Source organism: Platalea leucorodia (assembly GCF_965183815.1).
Source record: "Platalea leucorodia genome assembly, chromosome: 8".
In the NCBI taxonomy this organism is placed as follows: domain Eukaryota; kingdom Metazoa; phylum Chordata; class Aves; order Pelecaniformes; family Threskiornithidae; genus Platalea; species Platalea leucorodia.
The window spans coordinates 57,613,245-57,619,570 of record NC_138830.1 but is presented as its reverse complement, the minus strand read 5'-3'; positions in this window follow the sequence as shown (position 1 = coordinate 57,619,570).

Sequence of the window (6,326 nt, the reverse complement as noted above, 5' to 3'; positions counted from 1 at the left end):
CTTAGAAAAACATTTAGACTCTCAAACACAAGGACTGATACGCTGCCACTTTTTCTTGCCTTCCTGGCAGAAAGGAAGTAAGTATGTTTGTTAATATTTATTTTGCAGTATCTCTGTAACTAGTTCTTTTACAAAAGAGCCAAGTTACCCTTACAAGCAAGGAACTCTTCTATTGTCATTCAGCAAACGCTCTATGAAACACTGGAGCAGAGAGATTGGTAAGACCAACAGCAAAGAAGAGAGTGTGATTAACACCTAAAGCCAATAGCTAGAAACTGCAAATTTGCAAAACACATGTTATAGATAAACTGGGTAACTGAATTTCCATATGAAAACCTTTACATGTATGGAAACAAAACCTGAACTTATGCATAGCAATAAGTTAAAAATATTCTTTGGACGAAGAAACTATTTTTTCCAATTTCACTGTGGGAAAAGAGGGGAAAAAAAAAAAAAGCAGCAGTGGAGCCTAGAATATCAAAGCAAATGAAAATGTTTGTTTCCCGAGTGTCCCTGCACAAAATGAAGTGGCAGAAAGATAAAACTATAACCATTTTCACAAAAAACCAAGCAGCAGAAGTGGTAATTAATGCCTGTGTTAAAGATAGCATTTATATATCACTCTGGAGATGGTACAGCTTTCCAAATTAAAGAGATCTTTGTGCACATACTGTATAATGTCTTTATCAATGACAAGGGCAATAGGACAGACAAGTTTGCAGACAACAGAGGGTTGCCTTCCCCTCTCTTAGGGGACACTGCCTCTGGCACACTGGGTCCAGTAAAAGACAGACGTTGGTTTAGTGGTGTGAGCCTAGAAGAGGCCACAAAACTGGTCAGGGGTAGGCACACAAGATGCACAAGGAGAGGCTGAGGAGGTGGGATCTGTTTAGCTGGGAGAAGAGAAGACAAAAGGCAGGCCTTGTTGCTGTTTGACACTACCTAACAGAAGAGCGCAGAAAGGCTGGAGCCAGACACTTCTCACAAGTGCACAGGCACAGGATTAGAGACTCAATATAAGAAGAAAATTTTTCACAGTGAGAGGGGCCAAACCCTGGAACAGGAGACCAGACAGGCTGTAGGATCTCCATTCTTGGAGATATTAAAACTCAGCTGGACAAGGCCCTTGCTCTAATAGACTCTCTTGTAAATAGGGGCTTGGACCATAAAGCTCCAGAGGGCCCTTTCAACCAAAATTACTCCACGATTTTGTGATTTCAGATGGCAGTAGCAAGACTTGAGTGAAATGGATCGTGCCTTAGAGAGAGATGCATCCAAAGAGAAGGACAGCTGAACAGTCTGGGAAAGGAACAAAACACCGCAAAACATGTACGCAGACTTGAGGACTCCAGTATGCAGGGAAGACAAGTGAGCTATAAATGCAGCCATCAAGAACTAGAGAGTGATATCTGGTAGGCAGCAGGAAAGTCATAACGAAACATGCTCAACCTCCAGGCAACAGAGCATAGTTTTTAACGGAACCATCTAGCTTGGTAGAAAGAAAAGAAAAAAATAGAGCCAGTGTATGTTGCTACTGAGGATGTAGCAGTTTGGACCAGCAGAAGACATTTAGGTAGATCACAAGCCATTGGCAAGTACCATGAAATCACCATTGCTGAGTGCAAACAAGTGTTCCCCTTGTTCCAGACTACAGAGTTGAACATGAAGATACATTATAGTCTAGGAAAGTTACAAGCCTTATCCACATGCTAGTGCTTGTGCTCCTCACTTCACCTGACCTTTGTTTCTCTTGCCATAATTTAAACTGATCCAGTTTGTGTTCACATGATTGGAGGTTATTTTCCATTACTCTCTTCTACAGGGTGATAACCGCTTGCCAAAACAATTTTAAAGTAGTGTCACTTCTTATTAGCTCATTAATTCAGTGAACAGATCTCCCCATCACATCAGGAACAATTGATTCTTAGTAGCAGTAGTAATGTTTGTTTTCCAGTCTCTACCTGAAAAGCTGAAAGTCTTCCATAATCGCACAGTCCCTCACTGTATTTATTATTCTAATACCGTGGAGATCTGTGTATGTAATCACACAGGGTCATTGAGACCCCTTCCATCATGCTTTCTTCTAAGTTCTCTACAAAGAGATTTTCAGACAAGCAATTGTGGTGTTTATCCCCATCATATTACTTACTTGTCACATGACTTTTACTTGTGTTTCTACCCTTCGTGAACAATGCATGTCCTTGAATACATATGTTCCATTCATGATTGCAAATCTATGGCAGTCGGTAAGTTTCCCCCACTCTATGACCAGTATCAGGAGTTGTAGTTCCTCTATTTTACTGCTGATTCCTTGCATTAGTAAACAAGCATCTTGGCCGTATCTGCCTGACATTATTCCATTTCTTGCCCGGTCTCCGATATCACCTACCTTTCTGTTACTTGAGTTAATATTACTATTTTCTCCTTACTACCAACCTGTGTACTAACTGGTTTTATTTTCATTTATTTGCCTTTTCATTTTCTTATGGAATGACATAAAAAGTTATTCTACCATGGCTGGACAAGTAAGATAGCTCTGCCCTAGAGCTGTCTGTTCAATAGCAGGAAGCAGGGATCCGTAACCAAGGAAGAACCTTACTGGACTGTGTTCCCATGTCTTTCTTACAAAATAACGCTATGGCAACACTTATTTACTGGCTTCCTTGTACTACAGCACTCTAATACCTCAAGCGGTGGGGGAATGGGAAAATGGGAAAACAGAAAAGAAAAAAACACACTTCGGTAAATAAGGCTCTAAGAACGAGATCACATAATACTTTACCAACACTTTACAGAAAAGAGAAGAATAGTAAGAAAAAAAAATGTATGTATTCAGCTTTTGAATTCATTCCACTGGTCAGCTTCTGCCTTCCTTACATACATAGGCAGTCTAAAACCAGAAATCAGCACATGCACTGAAGCTTGGAGTAGAACAGCTAGTCTAGAGTTGAGAGGAACAACAGCCATAAGCAGAGCTGAAGCACGCATAGTCCGCACAATGCACTAGAGCGCAGAAGACCCCATGCTAGCACCAACTACTTCTGCCAAGCATCCAGGAAATAAGTCCTATTTCAGACCTATTGACAGCACCTGGTTGCTCTGGCAAGGCTTCAGGGAATACTGACCCAAGGCAAATAAGCTAATGGAAGATAGTACATGACAAAGCAAAGGGCTGGTATAGGTCTGGGCTCCCAGCACTGTGAGAAAGCCCATGCCAGAGAGCCAAACCATGAGGAAGATCCAGGCCTTCTGCCCCTCAGAAGGCTTCCCCGGTGCTGGGATCCCAGGCTGAAGGCCAATATAGAAGATAAAGCCCCAACCTTGTTCTGACCAGTTGTTAAGCTTAGCTAGCCAGCTTTTAGGTGCCTTCCAGCTACTGGAACCCTGCTGAGGCTGTGTCTTTTGCGGCTGTCCTGTCAATAGCAAAGACTTTACCCATGCTGAGCCGTCCTTCTCCTCCAGAGCTCCTCTACCCTCTCACAGTCTGGTTAGCAAAATCCCTCCCAGTCACCTCAAGAAGGTATTGTCTGCCAGCCCACTGCTGCCACCTCCTCTCACATCCACAGTCTCTCCCTGGCCACTTCTCCTCCTTGTGGAAACCTATCCGTGTCCCCCTTTGCCATGCACCACGTATTTCCTTCCTCCAGCTCTAATGGGTAATGCCACCAGAGCAGGTCAGCTCATCTGGCCTCTGACAGGCCTACACAGCCTGAGAAAATGAGGTTATATGCCAGCCCTCATGTACAAAGAAGCTTTGCACGGTCACCTCCCCCTGGGGTCCTCCTCCCACTTCCACGCGATGCTCGAGCCTCACCTGAGCTCCCCGGCAGGCTGGGCCCTGCTTCGCCAGGGCCTCCCCGATCATCCCCAGACTGCCTCCCTGCCACCATCCTGGGTCCAGCTCAGGGCAGACCACATCCTCCCACTGCAGGTGTACAGGGTGGCTACATGCTGGTGGAGAGCAGGCTGGGTCAGGCAGGCTCTCATGGCCAAGGGCCGTGGCCCCACGGCAGGAAGACACTCGGGGACTGTTCCAGGCTGCAGCCCCACTGGGGGCAGTCAGGGCTGCTGGAAGAGAGAGTGGGCGAGGCCGGGGCCAGGGGCTGGGCTGCATCCAGGATCCTGAGGCACCTGGGGGAGCTGATGGCCTCACTGCTGGCAGGTGTGATTTGGCCCAATCCGCCCACAGTGCCAGTTTGCCCTGCTGGGTTGGGCCCTGCTGCCAGCCCTTTTGGAAGTTGAGGACGTGTACATTTCACCTTCATTTGCCCATGAGCTGAGTTCCTTCCTTTCCCAAGGAAAGCACTAGCCACGAGGTTGCCTCACTGCCTAGGTCCTCATGTCTGGGGTAGGTCACCCTCCTCCTAAACACTACCAGTCCAGACAGTGCAGAGAAGAGCAGAAGCACGCTGCAAGCTTGCCGCAGGGTGTACAGCTGGTGCTCCGCAGCTAAGACAGGGAGGATGACTGTGGATTAGCCATAAAGGCACTGAGGGAGTTCTACCAAAGCACTACAGACCTTGTCCGAGCATCTGAGGAAGAGCAGCTCCAGACCTGCATCTTGGCTTCTTCCTTAGTCTCAGTGATGAAGGGACTTTCTTTGGCACAAAGCACCTCCAACAGCTCAGGCTAGTTTGTATGGCTGGCAGGGTGCTCTAGGCTACACCCGCACTGTGACGCAAAGCATCTGCGAGTATAATGCCTGAAAAACGATACTAGCACATTTGTGGTTTAATGCTAGTTTGCTATTGCAGCAGGGAAAACCCAGGTGTGGTCAAAAGGTGGTGTTATGTTTGCAAAAGATGGCAATAGAGGATGTGGCCTTGAGAAATCTAAATATCTTGAGATTTATGAGCTATATATATACCTATGTCTCTGGCGCTCTCAGCGTCCCTGCCCAAATGCTGCTGGGCTAAGGAGAAACAGAATGGTGTTAATCATTGCAGAATATTTGCATGTTAACAGACATACCTCTGAGGGGACTTTGAAAGGAAAGGGGTCCACGAAGGGAGAGTGGTCTGAAAGGAGCAGCCTTCTCTAAAAACAGGAACTGTACGTTAGTAATGGGAATTAAAGCCGCAGAACTCAAGATACATGGAGAAGAGTTCGAGGAAACAGAAGAAACTTGACAGCTGTAGTAGATGCAAGACAACATAACAACGAAGTAATGTCATGTTGTAAAGGTCTCGTGGCCCAACAGACTCCTCACACACCACCCTACTTACCATTTGTCAATGTTTTGTCTTAAGCCGCTCAGGTTATTTGGCTCTATTTGGAGGTCTAATGGCATGAAATCTCTGAAGCTGCCTACCACACACCCATAGCCTCAGCTTCTTTCTCTTTTTGTTCTGGGATTGCTTTCTTTGAAGGGAAAGGATGTAGCAGGGACACTCAGCTGATGCGTCAATGATCTTTTCATACACTGCTATCTTTCTCATATAGATACCTCCCCTCTAATGGAGTGCTGGTACCCAGACTTTGTTCTGGGCAGGGGAGGTAATTAGGTATCTACAAAACCTGGGAGGAGGCCTGGCAGTATGTAATCTAGAGGTAGCTCGCTTTTCCCCATTACTGGGGAGGCAGGGTTGACCCGTGGATCCCAATTCTGCAGGAGGACAGGTGACCAGAGCTGCAGGCGATGGCGTGTGGCACTCTGCAAGTCACCCCTCTTGTGTTTCAGAAACGGCTCCCCGAGCCCCCGCGCAGCTCACCAGAACAGGTGATCGGATGGGCGTTAGCTCCTTTTGACTGCACAGCCACTCCTGTTTCCACGGAACAAACAGACACCTGGCCGCCAGTTCTTTATTACTTTATGGAGCTGACGTATTCAGCAATCAGTAACCCTGGCAGCGCTGGCATATCACAAACACCCTGTATAGTACAAGCATTTCACAGGGTGCCACCCCCTTCTTCACCACTGCAGCAGGAAATACCCAGCTGCCCTGGCTTTGAATGCTTAGGCACCAGCACGTGGCACGGGTGTCTCCGGCCCAGGGGACAGTGCCTCCCCACAGCAGTGGGCACCAGCACCCACTGCTCTGTCGGAGGCCACGGGGTGGGGGGAACGGTGAGGGCCAACACGCAGGTGCAGACAGAGCTGTCCTGCGGGGAGGGGCCAGAGCCTCCAGCATCAGCAGGGCAGGAGTGGCTGGCTGTGGTCTGTACCAGGCTTGCGGGGCCCATCCTGCCCTCAGGGCCTGGTAAGTGCATTTGAGGGTCTCGCCATGCCCCTGCTGGGGACAGGGCAGGCCCTGGACAGCCAGCTGCAGGACAGAGCAAGGGTGGCCCACACAGTGGCCAAGCCAGACCTGGCACAACAGGAGCAC